The following is a 16,045-nucleotide window of genomic DNA, read 5'->3' as shown; positions in this document are numbered from 1 at the left end:
GAAAGCGCCTGGAGGCCAAAGGCCTTGGGGCTATCTATCCTCAGGAAACTAGCTGTCCCCCAATCTCCAGTGTAAATACTACTGTCCTACCTCCTCATCACTGTCCTGGAAAGAAAACTGTTCCTCTGGGATAGTTGAATGAAAGGAATAGTTCCTTTCAAGGCAGAGAGCGGGAGAGCAGGAAATGACCTGAGTTTGGAAACAAAAGTCTTGGGCTTAAGATCCAACTCTAAGCATTGTAAATGTTGAAGTACATATGTCACCATGAATTATCTCTGTAATCATATTACTGACAAGACTCGTTCCAGACTGGGGTCCTGAGCAAGGCCCTCCCAGTGCTCTCCCAGGCAACAGTTATTTTTCTGCAGAGCACTCCCCTCAACTCTTTAGGGAAGGAGAACCATGATAAATCAAAGACTAAATAACAATAGCAGAGGCTACGCCATATTTTCATAGCATGTTTATGAGGACATCATATGGAACAGAGCTAAAGGGCTTACTGAAGTCAGGATATTTTACGTCTATTGCTTTTGCCTTATCTTCCAGACCTGTCATTCTGACATTGGAGAATATTAAATTGGTCTGATGTGATTGGTTCCCTGCACAGTCACATTGGTTTTCATCCAGTACCCTCCAGTTTTCTGGTATTTGTAAATTAATTATTGAATGATTTGTTGCAATATCTCTCTCAGGATAATAGCGCCTGTCATAGCACATGACATTTATAATATGTTTTTGAGTTTCTTAGCAATGTGTGCTAAGTAAATGTAAATTATTATTGTTGGCCTCTATCAAAGGTGTCAGATGATCAGGCATGAGGATGAGTCGACAGGTTGGGTTTTCCCCCTGCAAAGGATATCCCACACATCAAAGAACTCTCTCTGGGAAATGGAGCTGTAAAAAAAAAATTCTATCCTCATGCAACTTGTAAGATACAGCCATTTTCCCTTACTTTCCTTCCCTTTTCTCATTCCCTTAATTCACCAGCTAATGTACCTGTCCTAGAATATTCATTCAGAATGAAAATACCTTTGAGCACACCTGATCATTGGACCCAACCAAGGTGTGAGAAGTCTCTACCTTGCCCCAACATCTGCCAATTCAGGGATATTAGAAGCCAAAGCCAACAAAGTTCAATCACTAACTACAGACAGCAGTCTGTGGCATCTTTTAGGGTATGTTGTGAAAGAGAAAGAAGTCAAGACAAAAGTGTCTTGGGCTCAATGCCCCCATAGCTGTCTGGGGCAGATCACATTGTCTCTCAGGACCTATCCAATCCTATCCAATGAAGGGACTTAACTAAACATCTTCAAAGGATCCTTCCAGAGAGTCACTTGACTTGATATTGGGTTCATAAGACACAGACATAGCAGATGCACTCTTCAACCAAAGGAGAACCAGATTCTCTGAACACTGACCTGAAAGCCTAATGGCCATGCTGCCTGGTGGGAAGCCCCATGGCAACAGGGATGAATTCCAACAAATTTTGAACTAGGCAGTGGAAGTCTTTGATGCTACTACTCCCTGACATTCCCATTCTTTAGTGGTTTTCTGTCCCTTTTTCCTTTCACTGTAGGCTCATGAAACTCCCAGAGAAGTGTATCTTCTCCACACAATGATCACTGCTCACATCTTTCACAATATACCTGCAGCCATCAAACTTACTTGTCCTCTATCCCTATAGAAGATCTGTTTGGTCATTCAAACTCATCAAGAAAACAAAATTGGAAATATATGTGGCCAATAGTAGCTTATTGCTTTACATTTTAAGTGAAAACATTGGGATCTTACAGAGGTAATTTTGGGTATGTGACAGGAAAAGTGGTTTGGGTACCTCTCCATGCACTCAAAGCTCACCAGACCAATTGTAAGACATCCTATTTGAACTTACAGCTCATCCTCCCACCAAAGGAAGAGAGATAGGGTGGCACTAAGAAGAAGCTCAAAACTGAAAACTTACCACATTAGAAGTGAGAAAATTCCTGACTCTGCTTTGATTTCTGGGTCCCATGTACTGGAGAAGGCATGATTGAATTAAGAGTAACCCTCTTGGGGCACCTGGGTGGCTCAGGTGGTTAAGTGTCTGACTTCAGCTCAGGTCACGATCTTGCTGCTCATGGGTTCAAGCCCCGCATCAGGCTCTGTGCTGACAGCTCAGAGCCTGGAGCCTGCTTCGGGTTCTGTATGTCTCTCTCTTTTTGCCCCTCCCCCCTCTCAAAAATAAATGAATATTAAAAAAAAAAATAGTGACCCTCTCTCCCAGTCTGTCATTTGGAGCTCTAGATTGCTGCAAGGTACATAATGAGACAAGCCCAAATTGGAAAGGAGGAGTCCTGGGGTTCGATTCTATTGTTGCCACTTATGCACTGGGTTACCTTACACAGGATTTTCTCTTAGAGCCTGCCTTCTATGTTGTAAACCATGGAAGCTGACTGGGGGTCTCTGAAGTCCCTTAATTCTTACATATGTGGTTCTCACCCTCACTTTCCTCCTCCCAAGTGAAGAAATTATAGTTGCAGGATTGGGGGATACTTATTTGGCTACCCCTACTCCTGCTGGCAAAGGATGAATTTTTTTTTTTATTTTTTTTCAACGTTTATTTATTTTTGGGACAGAGAGAGACAGAGCATGAACGGGGGAAGGGCAGAGAGAGAGGGAGACACAGAATCGGAAACAGGTTCCAGGCTCTGAGCCATCAGCCCAGAGCCTGAGGCGGGGCTCGAACTCACGGACCGTGAGATCGTGACCTGGCTGAAGTCGGACGCTTAACCGACTGCGCCACCCAGGCGCCCCGGATGAATTCTTTTATTCCAGATAGGCCCTTGTACTTTCTATCAAAAGATGTACCCTGGTCTTTAAGAACTGGTTCCTGCCCAGATTCACTTCTAAGCAGCAGGCCAGGCTTCCTCCCCTACCTTCACTTCAAAATAAATGTAAAATAAAGGTTTATTTTGTTGTTTCAGCAACAACCTACATTCAGAAGAGGGGAGCCTAGTTGTTGCTTTTGGTGATGTGCTCCGCATCCTTAATGGCCTCAGCATTCCCACTAGAAATGTGTCACCTTCACAACACAAATTCAGCCTAAACTTCCAAGCTAATCAGATAGGAAAATGTCCCTGTGTATGGAGCAAGTGGCTCAGTCAAAGCTCCAGAGCCTTCCTGTTCCAGACCTTATGGCCTATAAAGCTACCAATCCAACATCTCCCAATCACCCCACTGGTTAGCCTCAGGAACGCAACAGCTAAGGAAGTGGCAGTGAGGTCTTCAGAGAAAAGAACTTGCTGAATGATTTCTAGAAGAGTCAGAAATTCTTGGTTCATTGTACCTCTGAGATTTACAAGCTTGTCACTTAACCTCTCTGTGCTTCAGTTTCCTTTTCTGTGAAATAGGGGTACTAACACCTGTTTTGCCTTTTGCAAGAATCAACAGAGATGACAGATGCAAAATAAAACACCTTGTAAACCAATGCTCTTTGGGAAGAGTGGCATTTTTAAATTTTTTTTTATTTTTTAAATTTATATCCAAGTTAGCATATAGTGCAACAATGATTTCAGGAGTAGATTCCTTAATGCTAATGCCCATGCTCCCTCCCACACTGCATTTTAGTTGTCAAAGAATTGTTTCAAAATAAATATGTCAAATTCCCTTTCCCACTCTCCAAAAATCTAATTTCTCAGATCCAGGCTAGTATCTGGCCATATATATTCCGAAAAGGCCCCTAGAAGATTCTGGTCCACACTGCCCCATTGTGTGCTTTGTGGATATGAGAGGTGATTAATAGGATATGAGCTTCATTCCTAACCAGTGTCTAGATGACTCTGGAGGAAAATATTCAGGGACTTATGGACTCAAAAATCTCAAATACTCATCCATCTTAGGGAAAGGATCATTGCCCACGAGCCCTTGGAAGAGGCCAGGCCTTCTGTCCAGTTGGGAACAAAGCTAGATTAGGGCACATGAAGACAACTGAGTCAAGGATGATACATATTGTGAGATGACGGCATGGATGCTCCAAGCTAGACTTAGTTACCAACAAAAATATGTAACTCCCAGCACTTTCTGATATTTCCCCTCTTTTATTACCTTGCCAAAAGTTGATCCAGTCAGATCTTGACATTCAGACTCCTAAAACAAAAGTCTGTTCCCTGAAATTCAGAGGTCAAAACAGGAAGCCAGATGCACTAAATTTTTGTTCTTCTATCCCAGTTCTGGGATGAGATTCCACCATGCAGACATGTGAATGCAATGGATTAACCACTTCACAGCTGGTCACAGATGCCAGGCTTGTGGCTGGGCTCCCAGGCCACTCTCCAGCAGAAACATCAAAACCTGAGTCTTCCTACCTCACTAGGATCTCTGCCAGCCAATTTCAGCTCAATGATAGAGTTTAATCCCAGACTCTGGACCCTTGACTGTTGTTCACATTGACTAAACCCCTAGCCGACTCATGTGTGCCCATATTTACATATCCATTAATGCAACACAAGGCCCTTAACAGCTATCATTCGTATCCACTATGGCCTTTAGATACCTTCTTAGACACAGGTCCTTTGAAAACTTGAGTACCATTAATGATGAATATGTCAGTGATACCATGCAGGCATGCTTACATGTAAGAAGTCTTGTATGGCAGTATTAAAAGATGGCCTCAAGTCTTTGATATTTCTCCAACTAAGAGGAGGAGTCTATATCTCCTCCACTTGAAACTGCACAAACTTAGGACTGCTTCAACCAGTAGAGTATGGTAGAAGTGATGTTATATGACTTCCAAGCTTGACCATGCAGCTGCCTCTTGGACTTCTTGGAACACTCACTCTGGCAGAAGCCAGATGCCATGCAAGAAGTTTAACTACCCTGAGATCATCATGCTAGAGAGATCACATGTGGGCACTCCAGTTGACAGCCTCAGGAGAACTGGGGTAGGCAGCAGTAGGTACCAAATGCAACCATGTGAGTGAGCCATCTTAGAATTCCAGGCTTATCAAGCCTTCAGATGATTTCAGCCCCAGCCAACTTCTGAAAGTCACCACATCAGACACCCCAGGAAAGAACCACCCAGCCAAACCCTTCCTAGGTTGCTGCCCCACAAAATTGTGAATGAAATTAAGTGGTCGTTTTAAGTTGCTAAGTTTTTTTTTTTTCAACGTTTTTTATTTATTTTTGGGACAGAGAGAGACAGAGCATGAATGGGGGAGGGGAAGAGAGAGAGGGAGACACAGAATCAGAAGCAGGCTCCAGGCTCCGAGCCATCAGCCCAGAGCCTGATGCGGGGCTTGAACTCACGGACCATGAGATCGTGACCTGGCTGAAGTCGGACGCTTAACCGACTGCGCCACCCAGGCGCCCCAATTAAGTTGCTAAGTTTTAAGGTAAGTTGTTACTCAACAAGAGTCAGTGAAATATCTTCTAATTCCATACATATAGTGGTGAATATGAGAGGTGGGAATTTGCTCAGATCACTTCATCTATCACAGGCAGGCACTCTCATAGCCTATCAGTGGGAATAAAAGTTGGTAAACCTTCTCAGAAGCAATTTTGGCAACACCCAGCAAGGACTGTAAAACACCCGTTCTCTGACCTCTAGGTTGCAATTCTAGGAGTCTGCTCCAGTGAACTGATTATAGATATATACAAAGAATTATCTGAATCAGCTGAAAGGATGCTCATTAGTGTTATCTATAATAGCAAAACACTCAGAATAACCTAAATGCTCCCCTGAGAGACTGGTTAAATAAACTATAATATATTTACACAAGAAAGTACTTTATACATGTTTAAAACCAAGTTTTTTTAAGTATTATTTCATAACAAAATATTCACCATCTAATGGGAAATAAAATTTGAGATTACAAATGATATTTTCCTTATATAAAGACTACATATATCTGGAAGGAAAAATCTCAAATTATAAAAGTGATAGTGTCTAAATACTCATCTCACTTTCTGGGGTTTTTTTTCTGTATTTTCTACATTAACTATAATCAAAATACATTACTTTTATTTTTTTAATGTTTATTTATTTTTGAGAGAGAGAGAGAATTGGGGAGGAGCAGAGAGTGATGGAGACAGAGAATCCGAAGCAGGCTCCAGGTCCGAGCCGTCAGCACAGAGCCCAACACAGGGTTCGAACCCATGAACCGTGAGATCATGACCTGAGCAGAAGTCAGACACTTAACTGACTGAGCCAACCAGGCACCCCAACATACATTACTTTTGTAATCAGAAGAAAAAGATATTTTAAGGAGAAAGAAAGAGCATGATGCGAAAACTGCCAAGAATGTGAAAAAAAGCCTGTGCATCTAAATACCAGCTACTTGTAAAGGGCTAACAGGACCACCAATCCTAGCTATGGGCAGAACTGAATAGGAAACTGGGGATCCTGAGACTGAAGATCAGAAACCAAAAGTTAAAGTGAAGGTGGGAAAGGAAACAGGTTGGAGAACCATCCAGTCCTTTGTCCAACCAAAGCCCCCAGGGCCCTGGTCATATCACAATGAGCAGAAGGTGACACCCATATACAGTTTGCAGAACTATATGGGAAGGTAGGTACTAAGTGTGTGTCCATATGTGGGGAAGGGTAGGAGGAGCTTGAGTGGGGGCCAACGGTTATGAGTTCCTAGGATGTCCTTGAACACTTGCATCAGCAAAATGCGGGCTCTAGCACTACTACCCATGTGAGCTATTTAAATTTAGATAAATTAAACAAAATTCAAAACTCAGTTCTGTCACACTGGCCACATTTCAAGAGGCTAATGGTTATCGTGTTGGACAGAGCAGCATAGGACTCTTCCATCATTACGGAAAGTTTTCCAACAGACGGTGCTGCTCTAGGGAATTGCTCAACTTGGATTCTTAGATTTCTACAGGAATAGTGACAAATGGTGGAAAGGTGGAATTGGTAGTGAACAAATCAGCTGACACCCAACTCTTGGAGCACCTGTGTAGCTCAGTTAAGCGTCCAGCTCTTGATTTCAACTCAGGTCATGATCTCACGGTCATGAGATCAAGCTCCCTACTGGGCTCTGCACTTACAGAACAGAGCCTGTTTGGGATTCTCTCACTCCCTCTCTCTCTCTCTGCCCTTCCCCTGCTCACATGCATGTGTTTCTCTCTCTCTCTCTCTCACTCTCTCTCTCTCTCTCTCTCTCTCTCTCTCAAAATAAACTTAAAAAAAGTAAAATAATTAAAAAGAAAAGAAATCCACTCTCATACTTACCAAACGTGAGATCTTGGGCTCATTATTAACCTCCCCAAGTCTCAATTTCCTTATCCAGCAGATGGGAATAATATCTACCATATAGTGCCATGACAGAGATTAAATGATGCAAAGACCACAAACTGCTGGATCAGAACTTACACTCAGTAGGTTCTCAAACAGCAGTAGCTATTGCACTAATGAGGATCCCTGGGTCCTTCCAAGAGCATCTCAGATATCTAAACCAATAAGACCTACTCAGAAACCAGGAATCTTTGCACTCAGAATAAGGCTAGAAATAAGAGGCCCTTTAGCTTTTTAAAAGTTTTTTAAGGTCACTTGGTCTCACACCTAATGTAAGCCCAAGCTGATGAACACCTAGAGAAGCAGGTCAGAAGATGCCTGGGAGCTCTGTGGCCATCATTTCTCCCCTTAGCAAAGCCTTTATCCCTATCCTGCAGATGGGGTTCAGCAAGGTTATGGGTGGTGCAGCTGGGTCTCAAAACCAGGTCTCAAGTGACCCACATATTCCCTGTTACCTACTAAAATATCTTAACCACAGTGGCATTCAGGAGGCCTTCTGAATCACAGTCTAAACCCCTCCTTGGGGAGGACAAGCCTGTCAGGGGAGATAAGGGGGCCCTGGATGCCTGGTCTCAGAGGAGCGGACAGCAGGATTCCTGCTATTCCCATGGAAAGACGAAGAACTGGGTATGAGCCATCGGGGGTTAGACAGAGGACACAAAAAGCACTCCCAAGCATTAGTTAGTGAGGGAAGAAAAAGAGAAATGGAACACACAGCTTGTGGAAATGGAATCAAGTGTCTACGCCAATCGGAATTGAGCACCAACCTCAGGAAGGAGGAATGAGGAATAATTGGCCTTCCAGGGGCAGGCAGCGAGTATAAACACAAGTAACGCTATTCCCGTTCAGCTCCCACATAAAGCACAGTTACGGAGTGAGGGAGCCAATTTCAGCATGACAGGAGTGGGCATAAAAAGGATATGTGGAACTGTAAGCCTCTTCCCCAGCACGGCATAACCACGTTATAACTAGACAAAATGCTCGAATGGGCGCCGCAGCTAATTAACAGTGGCCCCTTTAAAAAGAGAGCTCTGCTTATTTTTATGGACGTGCTGAACATAACTAGTAGGATTTAAAATCAGGCTCTCCTTACTCATTTGTTTTTCCCTATAACTTGAACCGAGTTTTCCCTGGGTTCCAAACTAATGAAATGCTTATTTAGAAGCTGTGGCCATCTGTGGCTGGTGCTGCCGTGTTGGTTTCTGCTCCCCGCCCGCGGGTTGATGAGGTTCTGGGCATGGGGAATTTCCCACGATGCCCAGGCCTAGGAAGCCCAGTTATGTGGGAAAGGATTCACTGGGAAGAAAGACCAGGCCCCGGTACTCCTCTGCTCCAAAGGGGCTGTCTTCCTGCTGCTCTGTGGGGAAATCCTGACAGCTGGCATGCTGGAGGCCTCGCCTGCCACTGGGGCATGTTAAGCCGCACAGGGAACTGGGAGCCTCACTCTAGCACGAGCCATAGGCATGGGCTCCGCACATTGGTATCCCCAGAGGCCGAGGGTACCACTCCTTTCTGCTCCCCACCTTGCTTTCTCCTTCCCTAGATGGGAGAGTGCAAACCTATGATGTTTCATCCTTGCTGTTTGATTCTTTGCTCAGGATGGCTTCCCTCCATTTACCCATCTGATTTTTAAAAACCAGGTGCACTACCCTCCTCTCAGTTAATACTGTCAGCACCAGGGCCCACCTGCCATTGCTGCTCCTTGCACACTCTCCTGATAATACAACTCCTCCCCCAGCATCTCCTGACCCGTGTCCACTCACAGTGATGGCAGATGTAAACAGCTGGCAGAACACTTGTAGCCACACTTTGGGATAAGCCCTGCGGATGGCAGTCTCCTCATTAATGCTGTCCTTGCAGCAACCTAATCTGCTGTATCCCCTCCCCCAGGTCCCCCCACCCACCCACCCAGCCTCAGCCCACAAGATTTCTTTGTTTATGCTCACTCTTCTCCCCTCCCAGTTCTCCACTCTCTGAATGATAACAATAGACATCAACTCCCTTACTGTGCCTCCAATTCCTGTTTCTGGCCCCCTTCCCTGCCCAGCCTCTCTGGACACCACATCTTCAATTCCATTCAATGAATATTTGATGTGAACCTGCTCTGTGCCTGCCATTGTCTAGGCCATTCATCCTCCCTTTTGGCTCCACGAGGGCCAGAGCCCTGCCTGCACTGTCCCTCTCATACCCCTTGCCTGGAAAAGATGCTTGACAAGTAGTTTTGGGGTAGATGAATACCTGCATAGGAGGAGACAGCCATGCATACAACCAATAAAGCACAATGTGATCTGTGCTATTAAAAAAACTGAGTACAAAGTCCTTTGGGAACTCAGAAAAGAGAGCAATTAATTCTGCCCAGGGAAGGATGCATTCCAGGCAGAGGGCACCAGACATTCAAAGGAATGACACCGCATAAGTAGAAGGGGGCCAGTGGAGTGGTCAGCACTACTGACCATGTTCTTTCTCAACAACGAAGCTATGAAACCACAAGACTGACCGTGATGTCTCTATATGGGGGTCAGTGTAAACCGTGGTTGAGGTAGCCCTGCCTTCATGATGAGCACAGAAATGCCAGGCCCTAAGGTCTGCTCTGTGCAGTCTTCTGGAATAGGCTCTGGGGACACAAGGATGAATCAGACCAGTCACTGCACTCAAGTTGCTCTCTGTTGAGTGAGGGAGAAAGATTAGTTGGGAAATTATAGTAAAGTATGATGAGTATGCCTGATGGTTCTGCCAATTCTGGGCACCTGAGCCACACTGGCTCCAACTGCTGTGAGCTCTGAGATGGAGGGAATGGCCAAAAATAGAATATGGAGACACATTTAGGGAGTTAATGTCTTGAGGGAATATACTCAAGAAACTGGTTTGTTTTCAGAAGGGCTGAGAAGGCCAGAGAAGGAATGGAAGATGTCTGTCTAGCTCAGGTCCACTGCCACCAGGGAATAGCCTCTGATGTTGTGAAGGGTCTGCACCCCACCCCACCCCACCCCACCCCACCCCCAATCCAAAGCTGGGCACAGAGAGAGATTGCATCTTCTGCCGGAAGGCAGACACTTCTGTTGGGCACCAGGTGACCCTAACCCCTTCCCCTCCGCCCACAATGGTTCTCTCCCTCATTCTTTCTTTCTGGTCTTCTTCCTCCTGGAAAAAAAAAAATAGAGGCAAAGTAGAAAGAGAAAAGGAATAGAAAGTGAGTCAGGAGAAAAAAAAGAGGAGCAAAGAAACAAGAGGAGGGGAGAGGTGGTGGCATTGTGAAGGCCACTTGGCACTAAATCAGTGCCCTTGCAGGGCTTTTCCAAGCATACAGCTAGCTGGATCCCACAGACATCTGATCCAGGGCCAGGCCAGGAGAGAGCCTTCCTAAGAGCCTGCTGAAAGGTCCTGTGGGGGTTAAGGTCACTGCCCTGGGTTCTAGCCTCCAGCCCCACAGGACTCCTTCCCAACACAGGAGATATTCAGCCCTCCAGAGGTACTCTGAACTCCCTCTCTGGTGCAGAGAGCCAGCCAGCAGTGAGGGTTTTGGTTCACAAAGGTTCTCTGGATTTCTCCTCCTCATTAAGTGCCCTCCTGCACCAGAATTCTAGCGAGGCTGCTGCTCTCGCCTGACTCTGAGGAGGGGCATGGTAGGATCCCAAGACCCAACAGTTTACCATCTTCTGCTTCCGACAATTCTGCACTTCAAATTGCTTCGGTTCAAACTCCTTGTAGTTTTTCTGGGCTGCTGGGAGGAGAGTGCATTGATTCTGTTTTGATAAGGTCAGCAGTGATCAGCTCTGACAGTCAAGTGGGTAACCTGTCCCCTTCCCCCTCTACTAGATATGGTTCCATATGCAGAAAAGGAGGGAGAGAAACAAAGACGGGGAGGAGGAGGCAGTGTCCATTGTCTCCGTCCTTCTGAAAACCTCTTTAAGCCCCATCAGCAAAAGCAGGCTCCTCTCAGATTGCAGGCTTGGAGAAGCGGTAAGGGCACACTTGATCTTTTCCGTGTGCAGTTTCATTTTCCTTTCCCTCCATGCACTCCTGCCCTGCAGTCTACTCTCCTAGATGGTGACTCACTTTCCTCCAAAGAACCAATTAAGTGCCACGTAACAGCGGCAGACTCCCGATGACACTGATTAACGTTCAGAACCTGTAGGATTGTTCAGGCTGAGATGCCTGGGAGGACGGTAGAGAGGGCTCCTCTGAGGTTTCACACAGCTGATTTGAGCTTGATGAAAAAAGTGCTTGCTTGGATCATTCCCACTTTGCTGAGGTCACGCTGGGGAGGCTGCCAGGAGCTCCCTCTCCAGGAGGAGTCCACAGCTCCACCAAAATGGTGGGCATGTTCCCAACCCAAGCTTGCCAGCCAAGGGCTGACTCTCCTTGGGACCTCCTCCCAAGTAGCATGCAAAACAGTATCTATGTGCATGTGGATATATGCTTAGAGAGACAATCCAGAAATTTCATCAAATTCTCCAGAAGACCCATGATCCAAGAAAGGTAAAGAATATTGTTCTATAAAATCCTTTCAAAGATCCCTTAGAAGGTGCCAGGCAGGCTCCCAAAAACACCTCCCCGCTGGCAGTGCCATGGCAGCTGCCCTAAGATGTCAAAGTCCAGGAGAAAGAGTGATGTCTTTTTTTTTTAATAATAAAATAAAATTCTATGTTCCCCTACAAATGGACCTTGAGAGTTTGTTTGGAGACTCTAACAAGGGCGCACAGCCACTCATACACCATTGACAAAATAATGGTCCTCCCCTATCAGGGAAGGTTGTCCTCTTTGAGTGAGCATGCAGCTTCAGGAGGGAGGCACATGGAGTGGTGAGGGAGGAAGGGGATACCCGCCTAGCCAGCCAGATCAGCTCAGTGGAGTGACAGATGTCACAGCCAGATCACCCTCACATCCAAGAGTGATGTCTTAAGTGGATCTCAGTATGTTAATACAATGCCACTGTCCTGGTGTTCTGAGGGTCAGCTAAGAACAAGCTCTATGACCATTGACTTGATGGGCCTGCTGGCCAGTGAGAAGGAGTGTGAATACGGTACCCACATCACAAGAAGCAATGATGCCCTGCACTGCTATCAGTTGGATACCAACTACAGACCTGTATTCAGATCCAAGTTCCATTGGATTTGAACTAACCTCAATTTGAACCAGCCTCAGAGCCACTAACCAGGATAATAAAAGGTCTGAAATCACAATGTCAAACATAACAGAATCACGGCTACTGCTGAGTGGAAGCCTTCTCTGCCAGGCACAGTGTTAGGTGCTTCAGACATAGGATCTCATTCAATACTCATAACCACCCTAGAATTTCCTATATCTCCATTTTACAGATGAAGATGAGGAGGTTGGGATTCAGGGAGAATGTGTTCATGATCTCAAAGCCAGTATGTGGAGATTGTCAGATTTGAGCTGACGACTATGTAACTCCAAAGCCCATGCTTCAGGAACCATGCCATAAAAGCAACAAAGTCAGAAATAGGCAGCTTAGGGAAAAGAACCCATGAAAGCACGATAACAGTGCATGGAGTAAGCTATTGTTGCAAAGAGAAGAACTAAGGATAAGAAGGGAAGTTACCAGAAGGTAGATTTTGGTTACCCAGTGTTCTGTCGGGTTCTTTTCCTAACAACATTAGGCAGCAAGTCAAGGTAACTGCCATGCTCACAGTCCCCTTCCAAGAAAAATGTCCCCACAGAAGCCTCTGCTAAGAGAAGCCTTAGGCTGTTTTTTTAAAGAGATACCCATGGTTTGTTCTATGTGATCCCTTTACCTGATTGGACCAGAAGTAGACTCCTAATTCTGAATAGTCAAAACTGACAGTAGGAAAACTCAGTGTTAACTGCTTGCTGCTGCAACACACAAGCCCAAACATGTATGATGGTTCAGACCTCATATAGACCTATTTCTTACTTGTGTAAAGTCCTAAATGGATGATCCCAACTGACAAGCAGGTCTCCTCTAAATGGTGATTTAGGGACCCTGACTTTCCGTCTTGTGCCTCCTCTGCCTTTAACACATGGCTTCCAAGGTCACCATGCTCATTTATATCTAGCCCGCAGAAAGGGAAAGATCTCGGAGAACGCACTTGGGATGTTTTTTTCTAGGCCTGGAAATGGTGCACATCATTTCAGCTCACATTTGCAGGAACTCATTCACATGGTTACGCTTAAGTGCAAGGGAGACTGGGAAATGTAGTTTAGGTGTATGGCAGGAAGAAGAGGAGATAGTGTGGCTCAATCTTTGTCAGCCTCTGCTGGAAGTAGAGAGAAGCCAGGCGACACAGCAGAGGTATAGTTCACACGTTATTTCTGGTCCTGTCATAGTTTTGCAATTCTCTCCCTGAGGCCCTCAATAAGGAAACAAGTGTTCTTCTCTAAGACAATAATCCTCCTGAGAACTATGTACCAAATAGGAAGCCCATATGACCCAGGGCCCCACTAATAGTGAATCATACAGATGGTCATTTTATAAGTTTGTCCCCAACACTGTAGACCAATACCCACATGTGCCAAATGGTAGCAGCTCAGATCTATTTTGAGACTTTTCTAGAAGCCTCCCAAAGGGACTCGTCATCTCTCCCTGAGACCTGCTCGTTCTCCCTGTTGGCTCCTGTCCATCATCACTCTGCTTGTCACTTTAATGTCTGGCAATGCCATTCTGCCATGTTAACTGCACACTATTCACTCCACCTGCACCAGTTCACTTGGGACCTCCTATGCCCCTTGGGAGCACATCTTCCCCTCCTGCCTGCCTCCTAGAGTATAGTCCCTACTTGCCTCTAAACCCCAACCTTCCGAGCCACCTGCACCAGGGCTGTCCAGTTGCACAGCCCCGGAAGCCCCATCCACAATGTAGTCTAGGTGAGTGACCCCCACCCCCCCGCACCGCCGGCCACCAGAACTGAGCTATAGGCAGCCCTGAATTGGATCCCAGGAGAGGTGTCACTGACCCCACATGCCAACATCTCCAAGCCTTGGTTCTTCCTGCGTTAAGACCTCTAGCACATAGATTCCTCTAATTGTTCTGACTGAAGTTTAATATGGAGTAACTAAGGCAAGGAGAAGTTAAGGGTAACCCTGATAGCACAGAATGGAATAGATTAAATTACATTTCAGTTGACCTGTCTCTTCTCTCCTGGCAAAGTGTAACACTGACCTTAGTTTCAAGGCCAATTAAGGTGTGTGTGTGTCTGTCTGTCTGTCTGACTGTCTCTCTGTCTTAACCTCACTTGACATAGAAATCAAAGTCTGATAAAAACAGAAAAAGTTAAAACTATTAGAATAGAGTCATTTACTGAAAGCACTGGTCTTTAGCCAAAAAAAAGATCTTTATTCATGCTGCCATCCTGGTCCATAGCTATTTCCAAAAAGACTATATCCTCAGGCCCTAGCACATGACAGGCATTCAGTGAATACTTGTTGAATGAATGAATGAATGAATGAATGAAGCCAAGCTTTTACACAACTGTTCAAAACTTCCCTTAATGAAGGGAAAGGAAGTATTATCGCTGCTCTTTTTACCCAAAGGATGAAAGTAGACAAAGAATTGTGTAAGTCCAAGGCTGAGTTAGAATTCATGCAGTTCACACTGATGGCCTCCTGCAAGCCATGTTCATGCTTAGATCCCCCAACTAACCAAAGCCTCCTCTAAGCTATTCTGGTCCCCAAGCACCCCCCAGCATCATCTGCACTCTCCCCATATCCTGCCCCTCCTCCCTTGCTCCAATCCAGGCAGAATTGTATGGTCTCTCACTGCCCATATATCCTCCCAGGAACTGGTGTAGAGCCCTCAAAAGTCTGAGGGCAGGGTGGTTTAGGAGCAGTTATGAGCACAACTATCTTGGAAACCTCCTCCAACCCCCACCCCAAACAAACAAACATCCTCAATGACCTTAGCCTCTAGGAGCCTGTCAGATCCTCATTTAGGAAACGTGTTCTGGGCCCAAAATCAGAAATGGCGCATAGGCTGGAGCATCTGGGTGGCTCAGTTGGTTAAGCAACTGACTACGGCTCAGGTCATGATCTCGCAGTTTGTGAGTTCTAGCCCCGCGTCGGGCTCTGTGCTGACAGCTCAGAGCCTGGAGCCTGCTTCAGATTCTGGGTCTCCCCTCTCTCTACCCCTCCCCTGCTCACTCTCTGTGTCTCTCCATCTCTCAATAATAAATAAATGATAAAAAATTTAAAAAAAAAAGAAATGGTGCATAGGCACAAGGATCCACGCTTATATGCTCCAGCTTCATCAATTTAAAATATCAACTCCGAGATGTCACCCCATTTCTTTCCAGACAGAATGTGTTATCCACTCTACAAGATATAGCAGATTAGGAAAGCTAGAAAGGATTGGCATGTCCATTCCAAGTGGACTCTCTGGGGTAGCAGATCTAGAAACTGAAAACATTTCTGTTCCATTTATTGTTCAGTTTTTATTTAAAGGGAAAGTCCCCAAATGGAATTGAGAATGTTTGGGTTGTTTTAAGGGCATCTTTTCTTTCTGTGACACGGTGAGTCTGCTCTCCATTTTTCCAAGCTCCAGAGAGAAACTCTGCTTGCCAACACTTGAGTGATTTCACCTCTAGCGTTTCCATGGTGATACACATCCCCACACAGCCTGGAGAAAAGGTGCAGCTCCAAGTGATGATGAATATGAACGAAGCTCGGCAGCCTCCCTGGGCCTGGGGGGTTCTCCCGGAGGAGCTAGTCTGCATAGAGTGCTAGCTCCGCATGGTCTCTGCCTCAGATAGCCTGAGATGGCCTTCTCCTACCTAAGAGAGTGTGGATGCA

This window comes from Felis catus, chromosome C2 (genome assembly GCF_018350175.1).
Source record: "Felis catus isolate Fca126 chromosome C2, F.catus_Fca126_mat1.0, whole genome shotgun sequence".
NCBI lineage: Eukaryota > Metazoa > Chordata > Mammalia > Carnivora > Felidae > Felis > Felis catus.
The sequence above is the reverse complement of the archived record's forward strand: the minus strand, read 5'-3'. Positions refer to the sequence as shown.